The sequence below is a fragment of the Coturnix japonica genome, chromosome 19 (assembly GCF_054131305.1).
Source record: "Coturnix japonica strain WE chromosome 19, WE-NBRP24, whole genome shotgun sequence".
Taxonomy (NCBI): domain Eukaryota; kingdom Metazoa; phylum Chordata; class Aves; order Galliformes; family Phasianidae; genus Coturnix; species Coturnix japonica.
The window spans coordinates 3135575-3154947 of record NC_140681.1 but is presented as its reverse complement, the minus strand read 5'-3'; the positions used below and the strand labels follow the sequence as shown (position 1 = coordinate 3154947).

Below are 19373 nucleotides of genomic sequence, written 5' to 3'. Positions count from 1 at the left end.
GGAGATACATGCTGTCACATGAAACCAAGCCAGCAAACAGCCCAGTAACCTGGAAACACAGAGTTCTCCTTGATCCTCCTTGGTTCTGCTCTCTGTTGGATGCCCACCTGAATCCTCATTAGTGCCTCGACAAGAGTTTCATCACTTTGGTCCTTAGTCCTGTGGCATGGAGAAAGGGCTTGGACAACCAGAGGGAGAGCAGAGCCCTCTCCCATCCACCTCGACTCCTTCAGTGTCACACCTGGAGTTGTGAGCTGCACTATCACCTGCAAGCAGAAGAGGATGCATCAAGCTGAGCCCGATGCTTCATCCAGCAGGGAACGGGCAGGCAAAGTCATTACTGTAGAGGAAGAAGCAGGAGCAGCAGTTTTGCTGTTGGCACCTCTGTGTCACATGAAGGCAAGTGCCAAGTCATCATTGCAGTTCACCATCATTAGCCCTGCACCAGGAAGGTTTTACAAGGTGCTGGAATCGGCTCCTTTTCACACCACTGGGCTTTGTAAAGCTGCCATTTCTTCTATCCTGTATCTTTTTAAGGGAAAATGAGTTTTCAAGCTGCACCATCTGAATCTCGCTGAGACATACTGGTGGTGTCAACCTTGTTTATGTGCATCCGGAGCTGGTGCCATTTCACACCTGCTCCATTGCTTGTTTGTAAATGACACGTAATGATGATAGGAGGCGTAAAGATGAAGCTTCATCCCCAATTAAATTGCATTTCTGTCTTTTCATTTCCTGCCCCTGTTGAGGAGGAAACCCCTGGGGAGCAAGATCTTTAAGTTTAATGAAGTAGGAGGTGCCTGCAGAACTAAAGGTGATCTTGTTTAGAAGAAGAAAATGAGTGCTGATCTATAGTGTTTCCAGAATATTGTGCTTCTGTACGATGCCCCAGGGAGCATTTCAGGTTATTGGAAATGCAGATGTAGGAATCTCGGGTCATCAGGTGAGAAAGCATTCAGCCCATGACAGCTGCTGTTCAGAAATGGCCGTGTCCCATGTCCCCAGTGCAGCACAGGGCCAGTCCCACTTTGTCTTCTGTGGAGTCCCCAGCTGACCCTGCTGTCAGTGCCAGCACACTGGGCCATGGTTGGCGCACGATCTCAGCCTTTCTATGGACTTCATTGCCACATAAAGCAGGGATGGGATCCAGATGAGTCTCTCCGTGCTGCTTGGGACTGCTCTGTATGCCACCTCTGCTGCTTCGCTCTGCAAGTTCCCTTTGCTGCTTTATCAAAATTCAGCCTGCTCCATTGAACCCTCAGCCCTGGAGATGAGTTCTTGTGGGTTTTCTTAAGGGTCTGTGATACATCTTAGTCAGTATCTATGCGATTTCATCCTTTATTCCTTCCCCCAGCTTCCTCCGAATGCCATCCAGTCCCGGTGATTTATTACTCTTCAGTGCATTTTGCTTTTTGTTGGAGAATTTATATTTAATTTTTATGCCCGTTATCATTCAGGGAGAGAAGGGAAATGCTTTGGAAGCACAGAGTGAAAATAAAACAGCACATTTCAGTGCAGTTACTTTGTTTGAAAGATGTTTTGGTGTTTTGGCAGGATATTTACTTCCTTCCTCCTTCACTTTTCTGTCATTGCTTGGAATGATTCTAGAAAAATCAGACGGGCCAAAGCCTGCTGCTCCTCCTGCTTGAGTTCATGAGGATTCAAGTAGTAATGAACTTGGTGTAAGAGCATGGAAGGTTCATCTTTAAAGTAGCTTTAGGTTTGGGAAATGAGGAGTTACAGACTAGCAGGAGGGGATTTCCTTTTCTTAGCCCCTTTGATATTGGTAGCAGTCATGAGGATCCTCTGTGTCCCCTCCTTCCATCTGGGTCCCACTTCCCATCCTCAGGAGCACAGAAATGAGTAGCGTGGCCCTTTGCCTTCCAGCAGAACATGGTGTCAATACCAGAGCTCAGGAGCCTCTGATGCTCATTGAAGCACGGCGTCCCTCTGCTCCTCGTACTTCTGTTCCTCCCTCCCAACCCCCACACACATTTCTTATCAGAAATGGAAGGTTTCAGGTGCAAGATTAATACTTTCAGCTCAACTGAGGGACATGGATGAGTTTGGGAGAAGAATGGGTTAAAGCATTGAGAACTTCATCCAGATCTCCAGTAAAAGCTCTGCTCCTCGTACCTGGTTGGGATTTGCTTCTGTAGCTCCCCATTTGCCACATCCCCGGCATCACTGGGAGATCTTGAGTTCAGGGCTCTGCTCACCCCACATCTGACCTCAGATATCTCTTGTTTGCTCCCCTTTTCTACATCTATGAACCCTGTTCTCCTGGTGTCTGTGAACTCAGTGATTACTGTGAGATTACATTTCTGGAGAGGTCCAATAAACCCAAATGGTGGGTCCACTGAAACAGAGGGGAACTGAGGAAACGCCATTTGCAAGTTCACTTCCATTGGGTTCTTGGGTGACAGCAACTGTGGCTACATGGCCACCTGGCTTTAGCCTCTGTCTCTTTAGTACAGTAATGAGAGGATGGTTGAACTAGGTGATCTTGTAGGTCCTTCCCAGCCTTGTGGTTCTATGATTCTATGATACTTTTTCCATTTTAATTAAAAGCTCCATTCCAGTTTGACCTTCTGCAGTATCTCCTGGGTGCATCAGGCCCAGTGCTGATGGCTGGGCAATGGAAGGGGTTGTCCTGGCGTGCTCTGCTGTTGCATGGCCCCGAGCTGCCGAAGCCTATCTGCCTCTATCCCTATATGCCTCTATCCATCGGTTACCATTCTGCAAGCACAGCGTTAGCACAGTGGGGCAGGCACTGTGGGATTTCCTGAGCCTGAGCCAATCTGAAGTAAGCTGTCCCTGGTGCACAGCCCTATGAACACAACTGCCTCTGTCTCCTCAGCTTTGAGCTCCTAGCTAAGCAGCTCAGAGCCTTAGGTCCAAAGGGCTTGGGTCTGATCCGTGCAGACATACAGGCAGGGGCTTTTCTTTCCAGTGCAGCATACCCTCCTCTGCTAGGGATTAGAAAGTACTGGATTATCTGATTACCACAGCTGGTAGAAATCTCTGTGTCCTGATTCTTGTAGGACGAAGGTGAGACGGTTGAGGGGTGCTGCAGCTGCTTCCAGACCGGAGACGGGAAGGACTAACAAACCCAAGTGCCCACACCATTCCCGGTGAGTAGCACATCCCTTTGCACGTGGTGAGTGATGTGATAGAGCCCTGAGGTGAATCCTGGCTGCTGCTGTGTGAGGACAGGCTCTATGCTGTGGGCAGTGAGGACACCTGGCATCAGGTGCTGCTTCTTTTTTAGTTGATTTGGGCTGATGGTTTTCCCTTTGCGCCTGCTGTGTGTGTTCTCATCCTGTCATTCAGGGAGGCAGATTGGGAAGGCAGTGCTGAGAGCCTGCTGTTTCCTGCCATGCTGTTGGCAGCAGGGACTGGAGTACCTTAATGACCCCTGCGTGTGCAGATGGCTGTCTGTTTGGATGTGGTGGGTTCAGCATCTTTTGATTCCTGATGCCTTGCTTATATTTATGCTAAAAGTCATGTGTGCAGTTTGTTGTGGTGGAGGAGTCTGAGTGTGGTGAGCTGGGAGAGAGCCCTGGAGGTGGCACATGGACAGCAGAGCTCCTATTCCCCTACAGACTGGGGAGGTCTGGTCCAAGGGCAACCCCAACACAAAGCCCTGCAAGCAGGCTGAGCTGGAAGCAGCTTGTTTGTGAAGGGCTGGAAGAGGGTTTGGAGCTCAGTGTGCCTCACATCATACTGAGAAATGCTGGTCCAGGAACCACTTATATACTTGCTGTGTTCTCTGAGTGATGAAGTTGGGACAGTCCTGAGCTGGGAGATGTCTTGCTGCTTTTGTGGGAGTTTTGTTTCACTGAGCACACAGGAAAAGGACTCCAGCTGAACTAAAGCTGCAATTTGCTTCAGCAGAGAATACGTGAGGATGTCAGGACTTACTGGGTGCACAATGCATGATAGGAGCATGGCACAGTAACCTGAATTCAGCAGTGGAATTTCCCCTCCATTTCCCATACAGATGAATAAAAGCAACTCCTCACTTTCCACTTCTGCCAGGCTCGCAGCTGTGCTGTAACACATTTGAAACGGGATTTGGGCTTGTTTACGATTTATCTCCAACCATTTCCTTGCTCCGTATACCTCAGTTTAGTAGCAGTGAAAGTATTCCAGAGACCAGGATTTAACTCAGCAAATGAAACAGTGAGATGGAAGAAACACCTCTGGTTTTGAACATGCTGCTTGGGCTGCAGCACCTCCTGCAGCTGACGAGCTCATTGCTTCCACAGCGCTCCTGAACCCTGCAACCCTGAACCCTGCAACCTGCTGGATGATTATTTGATTTTCCATTTCTCACTTCTCCCTCTGGTTTGCTGGGAGCTCACAGAATGGGAATGGGGAAGGCTGATGGAAATGCCTGTTATTTCAGCAGTGCTGAGGAGGTGACAGAAATAACCTGCTATTGAGCTGACCCTTAGAGGGTTGGAAGTGTCCTATCATGGGAGGATGGGGAGCATCCTTTAAGGGTTTGAGGATGGTTGAAGTTTTCTGCTGCTTTAGAAGCAGCTTGCATTGGAGAGGGCCATCATAGCATCTGATGGCAAATAAATCCAGACTGTAATCACTCATTCAGGTTGTTTATCAGCTCCAGCAGTTCCTGTCCTCTCAGGATTAAGATGGCGCTCACTCACCCTTTAAGCTTCGATCTGGCAGTGACCTTCTTAGCACCCTGTGGGCCGAGGAAGGAAGCGATGTAACAGGTTGCTTAATTTAGCAGAGATGCTGTGGGTCAGGAGGGACGTGCAGGTGCCGGTGCTTGGGATGCATGGATGAGGAGCAGATGGTGGTGGGGCACTGAGGTTGTGAACGAGTCTAAAACATCCTACTTGTAGGACCAGCTTACCCTCCATGCCTAAGATATTTTTTGTGACCATGGACAGATGATTTGCTCTCTGAAGCTCAAGTGTCTGCAGGAGCACAGGAACCTCCTGTTGTCTGCAGTGGTCTTAGTGTGCTTGAAAACGAAACACAAGTGATAGGAAGCACTCTCAAGCCGTTTCCAGGTGATAAGACAAAGTGTGTAAGGGAGGAAGGGCCTCAGACCTGTCCCCACTGCCTCCTGCAGTGCCCAGAGCTTGGTCTTAGCAGTGAGTGGTGGCTGGGTGGTGCATGGTGTGCATTTGTTCCATCCCCTCTGCAGGTGGAGCAGTGGGATGTGCATGCTGCCCTCTGCAGCCATGTAGTGGCTGACGAGTAATAAGCAAACTGAGCTGTGTGAAATATGGAAATAAAGAGACCCCCCCCCCCCCAGCCCCCAATCTGGACCAACTGAAGAAGAGAGGAAGGAGAAGCAGATAAAAAGCTGCCTGGAAGCTGGATGTGGGTCTGTCACACCTGTGCTGAGTTTTTGTAGGCGCAGAGAGCTCAGGCTGCCCCCAGAAACCAAAGGGGGCTCATGAGGATAAGCAGATTTAATTGTGCATGCTCCCAGCATGTGACAGTGGAGATAGCGTTGAGATCAGTCGAAGAGTGCAAATCTTTCTTTGGCCTTTTGAGATAAGCTTGTGATTGTTGTCTGGTGAGATGGGGCTGTGAGCCATGGGTGGGAGTGATGGCAGCCTGGGCTGAGGAGGGATGCAAATCCCCTCAAGGGCTGACATTCTCACATCTTCATCTGCAGCAGGAGAATGTGAAGATCCAGTTAGGAACGATTGCCCTCTTATCTGTGCTGTGTTGTTTGGAAGATGCTCTTAGGCAACCAGTGCTGAGCCCATCCTCTGTGAGAGGAGCTCAGGGCCCTCTTGCATGAGGAACTGGACAAGTTTTGAGCTAGAAAAGCCACGTTCTTGGCAGTGAGGCCAAGATCTGGAAGGAGAGCTCCTCTGGATGGTTTTGGTTGATGATAAGGAGTTATTTAGTGGCTGCGAGCACCAGGAGTGCTCTCTGCAAAGCTCCTGATCAGCCCTGCTCACAGCCAGCTCTGAAGCTGTGCAGGACAGAAACATTCTCTCCTTGTGCCCACACATTTATCCTACCTATGCAGACCTGTATCCTTTTTTTCCCCTCTACTGCTGTTCTCCCTTAACCTCTGCCCTTACTCCTCAGCATCTCTATTCCTCTTCTGCACCACTTCTGTCATATCCTCTCTTCTCCACTTGTGCTCTTTTCTCCACTTCTGTCTTAAGTGTACCCTCTCATTTCCTCTTGCACTTTCTCTTCTCCTCCAATGCTGTCTTAATGGTATCCTCTCATTTCCTTTCCTGCTCCTCTTTCCTTCCCTCCACCTCCCCTCCGCTTCTTTCTTACCTGTATCCTCTCAGTTCCTCCTCTTCTGTTCTTCTCTTCTGATCCTATCTCTTGCCTGTGTCTGCTCTTCCCCTTTTCTGCTCTTGTCCTCTTCTGAGCAGGAACCCAGGCAGTTCTATTCACAGATGAGGTTTTCCTGCAGGAGCCCAGCCCTGACACACTGCATTCAGCACAAGCCATGAGCTCTGCACAGAAGCTCTGTCCTCGTTCCTGCTCATGCCACGCTTCCTTGCTCTGTAGTAGTGGGAGGTGAACAGCAAATGGAACACATCTTCACGTAGCTGACATCATCCTCTGCCCTGTACCTGCAACCTTGATGAACCAAAGAAAGTCAAGCATATGCCTGATTTTAAACCTGTTAATTCAGTCAAAGCATACTCAAATCCATGGGTTAGAACACTTTCTTGAGTCAGTGATTACATTCTGGTGCTGAGGTGGTTGTCTGTGATCAACCCAAATGAGCAAGTAATTCATAATAAGCGCTGTGCCTGAGAGTTACGTTCTCTGCAAATCTTGAGCTTATCAAAATAGCATGTCAGTTTAAATTATCTCATTTGGGGGGTTGGTTTTTAATTCCTGGATTTGCTGTTTGAAATTATCTGTTTCTCAGAGCATCTCAACTCTTGAAGGTTAATTCTGACCGAGATAGCAGAGAATCACGAGTCACTTCTGCAATGGCCAAAGATAACTCCATGCTCAAAGTTCAGGTCACCTTTAAGTGGTCTGTCCAAAGTGCATCCCCCAGCTGGGAGTATGCATTCATCTCATGAGTTGGTGAGGAAGCCCATGTGCTTGGTATGGGTTATATTCAGACATCCTAAATCCTTGTAGAGAAACAAACCTATGGCCAGAAGGCCTGTGGGTAGGTTCTTTTCCTCCATATCCAAACCACCAGATAGATCCTCACCATCTTGGTTTGTTTCTCCACCTACAAGGCTTTTTGTACAAGGTCTGAGATTGGTTTCAAGCTAGATTTGATTTGGGAACTTAAGGGAATTAGCCCCAAAGTTGCTTATCTTACCATCCCCCTTCTGTAGCATTCCATCTTCACACACATTTCCCCTGCGAGGCAGTGACCTTTCACGGGCTGTGGTGTAACATAGGGAACCAGCACTGATGGGAGGGACCTGATGCTGCCTGGAGCTGAGGCTGGACTGCTTTCCCTTACATGCTGTGACATCCAGGGGATGCTGTGTGCCACACATCTCCGTATTTATGCTGAACGTGTGGGGCAGGGTGTTTCTCTTCTCTGAATTGTTTGGGGTTTTTTGTTATTATTGGGGATGGAAGTGGCACTGAAAAACACAGGGGCAATAAAGGTGACTTCAGGACAGCATGTCTAACCTTGGAGGACCAGCATTGTCCTGACCTTTGGTGGACAAGCTGTGCAGGGACAAGTCTTCCTACTCCTTTCAAAGCAGACGGACAAACAGGGATTGCAGCAGTCCATGATTTCAGTGATTCAATGGTAATTAAACAGGTTATTGCTTTGGAAGTGTTAAGGGACCAAAGTTTCAAACCTGAGCATCCCCCAGTGCCTGTCTCAGCCCTGCACTGATATTTCCTTGTATCAAGCCTTACTACTTCATTGTGGCTCTGCTCTGGTTTATTAGAAAGGACTTGGAATTTACCCCTTGCCTTGTCTGCCTGCATTGCAGCCTCCCCAGGACATTACCTACTATTATCTGTAGGTAAAACACACCATCACTTCGCTATTTATAATCCACTTTAAACAGAAGCCAGAGACAAGCTGGTGAGGGCAGGGAGAGGTCAGGGAACCTACTTAGCTTTCTGCATTGTTATTAATTATCCATGGCTTTCTGTCCTACTTCCCCTCTGAGTGCTGTCTGTCTTGCTGCTGGGTGCCACTGAGGTGCATGGGTTCCTTTGTGCTGCATGGATCCGAGCTGTGGTGCTGGGCTCAGCCTGCTCCTCATCTCTGCTTTCTTATTGCATTACCCCTCCTGCTGTTGGAATGTAATAATAAGGCTTCGAGTGCCTTTATTATCCCATTTTCACTTATCTGGCATGTGTATCTTTTGCTTACCCTCACCTTCTCCGGCTCTGGGTCAGACTGTCCATTTCAAAGCACGCTGAATTAAAGGCAGGTGAGAAACAGGCTTGCCCAATTTTTTCTCTTCTTATGGGATTTGAGGGGCCTGAAAATATCCCCATGATTATTTCTCACCCTGTGCATAACCTTTACACTCTAAGGCTCTTCTAAAAGATGCAGCCCTGCTGCTCATGAGAAGTCCCCCAGAGGCAATTAACAGCCCTCAGATGAAATACTGATTTAAGGAGCTTTGTGGTGATGAGCAAGAAGAGGCTGGAGAGGCTTGAAGGAGCAGACTGGAGGCTGGTATAGAGACCAGGGATGGGAGCAGGAGAGAAGATTGCAGTATTTGGGGCATATCTTGGCCAAAATACTCCATCTTGCAGTGCCTCATCCTACAGCAACCCATGTGCAGTGTCCTTTCAGGCAGAGGTGTGCATGGTTGGAGGGTGGTTGGATGCAGGTAAGGGGCATGCACAAAGCAAGGAGTGAGGCTCGGTGTACCAGCAGCCCATATCAGCAACGCCATCTCCCTCTGCAGGGTGCTTACTTTCTTCCTCAGTGTTTATTTCCTTCTCTTGAAATGCATCTGCCTTGTTTATCTGACCCTCACATGCGGTCACAGCCTTTACAGCCTCTGCTTTGGCTCTTATTACACTTTTCAAAACCTCTTCATTCCCGAGTTCTCTAATCTTTCCGCCAGCACCCATGTTTTATGCTTTGGTTATGCCTCTCTTCCTTTTAATTAATTTTTCACACTACCTTGCTCTCCCTATTGCCCTCTTTTATTTAATTTATTGCTCACTAGCCATCATAACCCCTGGGCAAGCCTTTAATTTATCTCTTCCCATGTCCCATCGTCCCCCCCCCCCCGTTCTTTCCCTTTATTGATTTCTCCCGTTTGATTTCACCCTGTGCTTGCCAACGTCGTCTCCTACTCTTCCCTTCCCCTGAAGATTGCTTGGCTTTATTTCTCCCCCCATTAAGTGACCTTGCTTCATTGCAATCACTGACCCAACAAGGCTGAGATTGCTGCTTGGTAGGTCCCCACCTTACTCACTCTTATTTTCCACCCCATACTCTCAGCATCTCAAAATGTTCTCAGCATTATTTTCATCCTGTTTGCTTTAAGGAAGAAATGGACCTTTTCTCATGAGCCTCTTTCAAAGTGAAGAGGTTTGGTGGCCACAACCCACGAGCATCCCTGTTGAGCAGACCAGTGCTCTTGGGGCAGGGATGGACCCAATGGGGCGGATTCCACCAGGTTTCTGCTCTGACCAAGGAGAGAGGTTTGTGCTCCCAGTGGCTCTTTATTCTTCCTGTTATCCTGGAGATGACAACGTGTGCCTGTACCTCTTCTGGGGAAGCTTTGGCTGCCCACAGCCCACTGTGCTTCTGATCTGAAGCTGCATTTAAAGGGAAATACACAACTCTTCTGTCTTCCAGATGCCCCCCACCAGGAACAGCCCAAATCACAGCAGGTGATTCTGTGGGCTCAGACAGAGAGGGAAACTTTAGCTTCACTCTGGTTACAAAGAACTGAATGCTTTTATGTATGATCTGTAAATAAATGGTCCATTAACTTACAGACCAGCTCCTGACAGTACCACATTGGGTTTGGAAAACACATTACTGCAGATAGGCAGGTCATTTTGTCATCTGCAACTGTGTGATTTGCAGTCAGAGCCCAACAGCTGGAGAGGGTCAATGGCAGGAACCATATATATGTTTTTAAGATCTAGAACAGCTGTAAGATTTGAGTATGCTGTGGCTCAAAAAATGTGATGATCTACCCAAAGCTGTACATATGTTTGCTGTTAAGAAGACTTGGAACACAAATAACTGCAGAGATAGATGAGTCTAAGGAGGTGAAATAGCTCTGGACAGCAGTGGGCCTGGACACATCAGCCCCTTGAGAGTGGTGCCCAAGCAAAGGAGGGTCCCCAGGAGGGTCTGTGCCCTAAGACACTGATCAAGCATTGTTGGTTGGATTGTTAGAATCACGGAATCACAGGATGGTTTGGGTTGGAAGGGACGCTTAAGATTACTGAGTTCCAGCCCCCTGCTATAGGCGGGGACACCTCCCTCTAGACCAGGTTGCTCACAGCCCATCCAACCTGGCCTTGAGTGCTTCCAGGGAAGCTGGAGCCAGGAGAAGGGCCTTTGCTTCTTTTTTTTCTCTCCAAGTTTGTATTGAGACAGCAACTGACAGGAAGGGATGCGTAAAGGCTTCGGCAATTTATCTTCTATTGTGAATTGTGGTTCTTTTATGAGATACCCCAGGCCCCTCGGCATGGGGATTGATTCAGTACATCTGCCTTCCCTGGGAAATGACGTTTCTGCTTGTCTCTATAGGTCCTCTGCAAATCAGGAGCTATAAATAAACAACAATATCTGTATTTGCAGGGGGTAGAAAGCTGCATTTGAGCTTTTCCTTTGCACGTCGTAAACAGAAATGGATAATTAGGGCAACACTGTAAGGCAGAGCTGTGCGGAAATCAGGAATGCACCCAAATGCTGCTTTATAGCACATAAAACCTATAATATTGGCAAAGCACTTCATATTATTTTGCAATTGGAGGAAAACGTGTTTAAGTGTGTGGAGGAGCAGCTGACCATTACAGTGAGCTCTTCCTTTCTGAGCCCACAGACAGGACCAGAGGTTCAGGACTCGATGGACAATGTGAGGTATAAGGTTTGGGGGCTGTTATGGGGGATGAGGGCAGCTGGCAGTGCTTGTAGCTCTCGTGCTGCAGTTCCCACCGTCTTCAAAAGGATTTCCCAGCCTGTGTGCTGATTTTGGTGTGAGAAGGACCTGTTCGAACACGTAACCCGCAGCTTTTCCACTGGGATTTTTCAAATCAGGATCAGACAATGTTAGTAAGCTACTTTTCAGTTACCTGCTTGACTTTTCAAGAGCATTACTCATTTTGCACTGCAGTCACAGATTCTGAATACCAGATGCTCTTGGCTATGGATAAGTCAGCGCTAAATATTTTAATCAGAGAAGGGCGGCTGATCTTCTGCCAGTCTGAGTGTCTGGCACGTGGCTTTTTATTTAGATGAGCATTATCCTGGGTGAATGCAAAGCCTGAAGGTCAGAACTATTGGGGCCTCCCACCTACTCATAACAGACCTCAGCAGTAAAATCACACAGCGTTGGTTTGGAGAAGTGCTTGCAGGCAGGTGATGGGGAATGTTGTAAGGTTGGAGAGCTGAACCTCATGGAGATGCTCCATAACAGAGTCTTCTCAGGGGGATGGATGTGACTTTAATGGGTTTTTCCAAGGGAAATGGCCGTAGAAAAATGGTTCTGAGTTTGTTGGTGGTTTTTTTTTCTTTTTTTTTTACAACAGTGACATTTCTTCCTCATAAGCGTTTTTCCACAGCACTGTCTCATTGGTAAACTGTAATCCATAGATCAGAGCCTGCATCGCAGCACTGCATGTGGCACGAAAATCCTTCACCATCTCTTATCAGCATCTCATTCAGCTGCAAGAAAAAACAAAGCCACGGGATGGGCTCTGCTGGCAGCTCAGCCTGTCCTGCTTGTCCTTCGCCTGTCCTTTCAGTGCTGCCTTTGCATGTCCAGAGAGGGGAAATGGGACACCCACCTGCTGCAGGTGGGGATCTGTGTCACCTGTACCTGCCAGCCTGCCAGCATCTCCTCGAGGGGGCAGCTGAGGTGGGGAGCAGGGAGGATGCTCCTGCTTCTGGCCCCAGCGTGTTCACTGCAGACAGACTGAAGTGCTCTAAAGCCCATCCAAAGTCCATCTGCTCTGCAAGCCTCCATGGGGATCAGTGCCACAGCAGCCCCAGGGTGACAGGGTGAAGAAGGTTTGTAAGTGTGACCCAGCATCGCCTCTGTGCTGCAGGAGCTGGCTGCTTCCTCCTGCATCACAAAGCAGCTGCTTGATGGGGCAGTGAGGCCTTCCCACTCCATCCTTCCTTTCTCCCTTCCTGTGATCTGCCTGAGCTAATTCCACTTACTTCTGTAGCACCTACTACAATAGTGCATTGGTCCCTCAGGCGGGTTTAAGGTTTTCTTTTGTTCATCTTTTGTAGCATCTGTTTCTACCAGGACAATGCCAGAGCTGCTTCATTAGTGCACTGAGCTCACCCACGGGCGGTCTGCTGGCCAAACTGGAAGAGCATCCATCCGCACTCCGCTGACTTGTACTTTCTTCTTAAGCCTCTGTATTAATATCAGACTTGTAAAATTGCAAGGTATTAAATTTTTTTTGGAGAGACGCTGCTCTTTGTGTGAGGAGACAGCTGATGGAAGTCTTAATACTGCAGGTGGTGTGCTGCCAATCCCTCTAATGCTGCACAGCATTAGCGCTCTGCTAGCAGAAATATCCTTCTAACAGGGAGCTCCGGAAAGCAGAGTGCAGTGCCTTTCTTCCTGCCCACACTGCTTTCCCAGTGTTTGGATGTGCAAAGAACCTGCCACATCACTGATACCTCCTGTGAACTTGGATATCAAGAGTGAAAAAACAGAGTAATTTGCCATCTCCAGAGGTTGGGGGGCAGGGGGATGTGTTTAATGCAGGGGAGGGGGCTCCATTGGGCTGGTTGTTCCCATTTGGTTGAGCAGGAGTGGGGTTCCTTCAGTGGCAATAGCAGTCAGGGCAAAGCATGCAGTCAAAAACTACACAGTACGTTCTGTGGAGTAACTTGGTGATTCTCAGTTAATGCCCTAATTACCTTTTTTTTTTTTTTTTTTGCTTTCCATTATCGACTCCCAAACGGTGCTAGGCTGAGTTTTCAAATGCTGCCCAATATACGAGTGAAGGGCTCTTATTGACGTTTTGGAGTTACAAATTATGTTTGTTGTGGAAGAATAAAAAGGAAAAAAAAGATGATAAACTGTCGGTCTAATTGGTTGCATGTTGCAATTTGTGAGCAGTTAAATAAGAAAAATAGAGCTATCGAGGGGCCCCGCTACAGATTGCTTTCCTTTGAGTCAGCAGAGCTGTGAGCGGGGAGGGAAGCAGATCCATACCCTGTCAAACCTGAGCTGACAAGGAGCTCCGTCCAGGCCAGGTTGGATGGGGCTCTGGGCAGCCTGGGCTGGTATCAGATATAGAGGTTGATCACCCTGCCTGTGGTGGGGGTTTGGAGCTTGATGATCCTTGAGGTCCCTTCTAACCCAAGTCATTCTGTGATTCTATGAATGTAAAGCTAACACTGAGGAACAAAACCATGACACCATAGGAGGCAAGGGATGGGAAATAGGATGCATGGGAAGGAGAAAGCATGTCTTGGTATAAAGCTGGGGTCTGCGGCATTCCAAGTAGCTTCACCTGACAGAGCCCTTGGGAAGACACCACCGAGTGCTTGTTAGTGCAGAAAGCTTTGTTAACACCATTAATTAGAAGTAAAGCTTGTATTCCACATGGCAGACGACTCTCAAGTTTCTTTCAAAAGACCAATGTTTAGATTTAAAAGGGGGTCTGCTCTTATTAATCTGAGGAGTCACAATATTTAGCATGGGGTTTCTTTGCAGAGAGAGCTGTTGGGGTGATTCTCTGCAATGGTTTTCAGCTGTGGAGGAAGAGGGAGACGTCAAAGGATAGATGTGAGAGCCTGGCAGTGAGCTGAGGTGGTGCTGGGAAGAGAGCAGGAACAAGGCAGAGGCATATTGGAGCAGAAACATGGGACACTGCTCTGATAGTGAACCATTCCATCCGGACATTTTGCTACTGAGTCGAGACATATCAAATGTTAAGGCCCTCCAGATGTGACCAGCCCTGGCAGAGGCATCCAGGCACGTCTTGAGGAGGTGAGCATTGCAATGGAGGGGGAGTGCTGCCCCAGGACATGGCTCTCCTGCGTTCCCATTACTCACTGGTTTGCTTTGGGAGCTTTGCCTCTTTGGATTCCATTTCCTTTGGACTCCTGTACCCCAGCAGCCATGGAGGGCTTTGCCATGGGCTTCCCCCAGTGCAGTACTGAGCCACAGCTGGAAAGCCTTATCTCTCTGCCATGTGATCCATTCCAGAATGCCTGATCCAATGCTCTCCAAGGGTAGGGCGTGAGCTGCAGTGCTGGAAGCCATCCGGAGGGGATGGATCCCATTACCACCAGCATTTCGTAGTGGGGGGAGCAGCTTTGGTGCAGTCCTCTCCAAACCCTCCTGCCTCCTGATGCTGACTTTTCCCAGGAGGATTTTTGCATCATACCTATGCAAAGATTTTTGAGCCTCTTGCATCCAGTTGAGCTTTTTCAGAGGGGGGTTGTTAGCATCGAGACACATCCTCTCTGCTCAGCACTGGGAAGCCCAGCAGCATCCTTTCCTTGGAGACCAGTCCTGCAGCAGTAAGGAGCAGCCTCAGGGCTGAGATGGCCTTGGGAGTGTGTCTTCATCACGGTACCCCTTTGAGAAGCAGTGCACAAACAAGTGCTTGGCAGTGGCATTGCTCCAGGTTATGCCCTTATTTTCCAGCCTCAGGGGTGAGGATAAACCTCAGGGATATTCAAGGCAGCTGAGAAACCCAAGTGAGCAGGGCAACCTCTGAAGGTGGTTAGAAGTTGGTATACTGAGGAAGCTGCAACAAGGTGACGGTGTGCACAGGGTTCCAGTGATGCTCTTCATGGTTAGTGAGACGGTCAGGGATGTGATGCACAAACCAGTCGGTGCTCTTACAGCCATGAGGACCAGTGGCTCTGTTGGTGAGGCTGCAGGAGCGGGTCAGGGTACACATGCCTTGGTGTCAGCTGTCAGGTGCAAGGAGTATCTCGTGCAAGCAGGTGGTGTCATTGTGATCCAGCTGCACTTACAGCTGTGCTCACTGCACTTATGCTGATGGCAAGCTGGTTCTGGAGGCATCCAGCTATGAGGAGACACCCAGAAAACAGCTTTATTTCCTGGAAGAACAACCACACCAGAATGGCACAGCTCCTGGCAGCAAGCACGATGTAGAGGTGATCCCAGGAAGCTCAGCACCCCACTGCGTGCTGCTGGGCTCCCATGGGATGCAGAGCTTTACCCTGGGGATGGCCCAGCAGCACTTGTGGCAGTGATGGTGGGAGGAGGAGTGGGGAAGGGCTGGAAAAAATCTCCCTCCTGCAACACAGGCAGCTCGCATTTTAGCAGGAGGGTTTGCATAACTGCAGCGTGCAGATCGATAGCGTGATGCACAGCAGCTGCTATCAGTAAAGTGCGTCGACGAGCCTCATTAACGCCGGCTTATGAGCACAGTTGAGTGTAATTGTTCACTGTATTTAAAAGCCAGAACGGGGAAGAATTGCCGGAATATATCCTCAGTGTGTGTGAAATGCTGGAAATAATGGAGCCAGGGGAAGGCATTGGTGGTTAGAGTGGTGTGAAGGAGGCAGGGCTGTGACTGAGGGAAGCAAATAAAACATTCTGCCTGGTGCCATGGCCGTACATCAACAGCAGGCTGCTCCGGAGGGGGGGGTGTCCTTGCACATGGCGAGGGTTGGAACTAGATATCCTAGGGATCCCTTCCATCCCAAGCCATTCTGTGATCCTATGAGTGCTTACAGCATGCAAGGTGTTGCACCACCTGCCATGTGCTCGCTGTGCATCTCTCACAGCCATGGACAACACTGAGCCCAGAACCTGTGCTAAGATGTCAACAAAGGCTTCCCTACCTCCCTTTGGAACTTGTGGTGGCCCTTAGTTGTGTGTCTGTTACAGTTTGTGCCCTTTATCTCATATAGGGCATTTGCTGTATGGTTACACCAAAGTGTTGTGGACATGCTGTGGGTGAGGGCTGACAGCTCAACACAGCGTGTCCCCCTCCTGTTTATAAAGAGCCCCTTGAGAAGAGTGTGGGTCAATACCCAGCTCAGTTTTGACTGTATCGTTTTAAGCTGAGCTCTTCTTAAACTAATTATACGAGTTACTCACTGTAACTCATGCAGTAAGGAACTCAGAGCACACCATAACTAATACAAGACTTTTGATCAAGTTCAGCTCCAGGGCTTTAAAACCACAAGCAGAATTGGTGCCTCTGGCTCCTATACCCAAAGCTCCCACAGCTTTGCTCCTCTAGAACAAATGGGAGGTTTCTTTGTGCATCTTCCTAAGGTGAGTATTCCCTGTCTCTATGTCACCCAGCAGCACACCCTTCCCCCATCAAATCCCATCGAAAGCTGTGGTGATGAGCACAGCCTGCTGCCCAAATCAGCTCTGCCCTCCTGAAATCAAAGCAGCTGTGAGCTTTGGGATCAGCCCCTTTGGTAATCACTCCCATCACAGCTTCAGAGCCGTTCTAGGGATGGTGCATCCTCATTTCTTTTCAGCAAACCTTTCAGCAGACCCGGAGAGGGGTTATATTTGCATAATCTTGACTTTCCCTTTTTTTTATCACCCTCTCATGATTTTTGAAAGCTGAGATATCCGAAGCTTAGCTCTGTGTTGAGAGCTTCATTAAATTTCAGAGCCCTGCTTTCGTTGGCTCCATTAATTAGACACTTGATTGAAAGACTAAATCTGAAGGCTTGGGTATTGACTACAGCTTTGCTAACCTAAGGTGATCTGTTCAGTGTAGTTAAAGCTTGCCCGGCCAATTTCTTTTTCTTAACGTCCTTCACCCTGCTATTAAACAGGCACCACAGATTGCTGCAGAGCCCTCATGTTTCCACTGCGTCGGCTGGAGAGTCTCAAAGATTTATTGTAGCTCTCGAGCTCCATTGTTACTTGAGTTTTCTGCTGCAGTTGATGCTTAATAAAGACTGCCTGTTCATTTAGCAGGCAGCACTTAATGACCAGCAGGAATTGTGTCTTGAATGCTCTTCTAGCCTGGTGGGGGCTTTTTTCTTTAAGTAGTTTTTTGGGTAGTCGTATAACAAGCAAGGAGCCCATTGTCAAATGCCAGCATGCTTTTCTTATCTAAAATTGAGGCTCCAGCATTTCCATGCAATGGATATGGAGCTGTTCAGAGCCATGGAGGCAGGTGTGCAAGTGGGAGGCGGTGCCTGATGTGATGGACCTGCCCTGCAGATCACACACTGATGCTCCTCTGTCCAAGCAGTTACGGGATGTGCAGATAAAACCTGGCACTGTGCTGCTCCTCCACCCTGCATTGGTTCTGCATTGAGCACAGGCAGAGGGCAGCCAGAGGGAAAGCTGATGGAGGGGAGTGAGGGCAGAGATGAGGGCAGGGATGTGCCCCCATGGTGAGCTTCCATCTCAGCTGGGACTAGAGGCCAGAAGATGCTGAGTTAGAAGTGGTAAGAAGAGACTTGCCAGGCAGCGTATCCTGATAGGATGTTTGCAGGTGGGTCACTTGTCTGGATTAGAGCGTGGCCCCTAATTTCTCTGTCAGACATCATCACCCAGCTTTCCTCCCAATGACCCACTCCATAAGGATGTGCCATGTCAGGTGCAGCTGTAGCCATTAACTCTCCAATGTTCTGCATCCCTGTGCTATTCAAACCAAGCTGCAATATCCATGCATGTTATCAGACCTTGCTTACCTTCCTTTGTTCTGCTTTCTGCTTGGCTTGACTCAAGCTCAAGTTGTGAAAGGAGCAACCTTCTGATTATTGTTGTTCTAGGCTCCCCGAGAGATATTACAGGTATCAGGATATCTCCTAAAGATATCAGATATGTCTGTGTCATAATACCCTTCCTGGAACCATCTCCTGTTCCTGGTGGGAGCCAGCTGTTCCAGCATCTGCCCAAGCTTGTACATCTCCTACTCCCAGTGCCTCATACAAATCCATTTCCCTCCCCTCCCACCAGCTCACACTGTTGCAATTCAATTAGTTGGCCCAGGTGAGCCTTTCTGAGCCCATTTTCTCCTGACAAAAGTGGCAATCAAGGTAGACAGTAATTTAATTTAATTTTCTTCTGAAGCTTTAAGTGGGATAATCCTAAAGCATAATCTCGCCTCTGAGTCACAGGCAGTGGCCTTGGTCACTTGTGAGAGGTTGGTTTTATCTTCTTGGCCTACTCAGCACCTCTCAATGTTGCTCATGCATTACTCTCTCTCCTCCTGGTGGATATTTCTGATCTCTTTGCAGGCAGAGAGCTGATGAGACCCACAGCTGCCTGGCAGCAGCACTGTGCACATGAGCCCACCGAAGAAGACTGAGAAATAGATTTGTATGTGAAGGATGTTACTCCTTCTCCATGTAAATGTAGCATTTTTGTCTCCTGAAGTTAATGGGCATTTTCTGCGCTTTACTGCTCAACTCGACATTCTGAAACACATTCAAATAGGCATTGATATCAATGTGTTGGAGAGCACAAAGCTGCACAGAACAGTGCCCAAAGCAAATCCCCCTTGGAGGTTTGCTGTTCACCTATTGGTCTTTGTAAACATCTTTTCAGGTGTTACCACTTGCACGTGGGTGGCAGTGATGTGCCATCATAAACTGTGAATGCAGTTAGCACAAGAGCTGTATTGGCTCCACTTACAGATGGAATCAGGGCCCAGGAAAGGCTGAGTAGCTGGCTAGAGTTGCACATAAGGACCTGAATGCAGATCCTCACATTCCCCTTTAATAGCATTGGGAGCCCCTCTGCTGCTGCTGGGACAGGAACATTAATGAATTGCTGATGGAATCCAGCAGAGCTGATGGCCCATGTCTCAGTGAGAGCTGCACCGGTGCACCCCTATTCACAGCACTGTGGGGCAGCAGCTCAGAGGATGCTGACCTCCCTCCTCCATCTGCCCTGGGGGTGTTTGGTCCTCATCTGTTCGGGGTATTTTCAAGTGCTAATTTGAGTATTGGAAGGCCACAGTGAGGTCTCTCTGGAGTCCTCTCTTCTCCAAGCTGAACAAGCCCAGTTCCCTTTGTGGGATGGTGGGGACACATCAGCATCAGAGAGGGTGGTGGGGCAGCACACTGTGGAGGTAAACAGCTCAGCTGGGCTTGGTTTGCAGCCTTGCTGACAGCCATTACTCATGGGGTCCATTGCGTCCCTGCAAGGCAGCAGGGAATGACTTCTGCCTGCCCCAGGTGTTGGTTCATAGAATGGCAGTGTCCAGCAAAACACCTTAGGCTGAAGGGGTGTCCTGTTGCATGTAATTAGTTTGCTCATCTGCATGGA

At 48.7% G+C, this 19373-nt stretch overlaps 1 protein-coding gene across 6 annotated transcripts in view; it reads left to right on the top strand.

Moving 5' to 3' along the window:
* Positions 1-19373, top strand: part of RALY (RALY heterogeneous nuclear ribonucleoprotein) — a 93763-nt gene that overhangs the window by 30305 nt on the left and 44085 nt on the right. For 5 of the 6 annotated variants that reach the window (XM_015881353.3, XM_085519507.1, XM_085519508.1 and 2 more), the window contains one exon: positions 3045-3134. The exons of the other annotated variant lie outside the window; for it this stretch is intronic. The gene's annotated coding sequence lies outside the window, so the exon portion shown is untranslated. The remainder of the gene's footprint in view (positions 1-3044; positions 3135-19373) is intronic. 6 annotated transcript variants of the gene reach the window in all.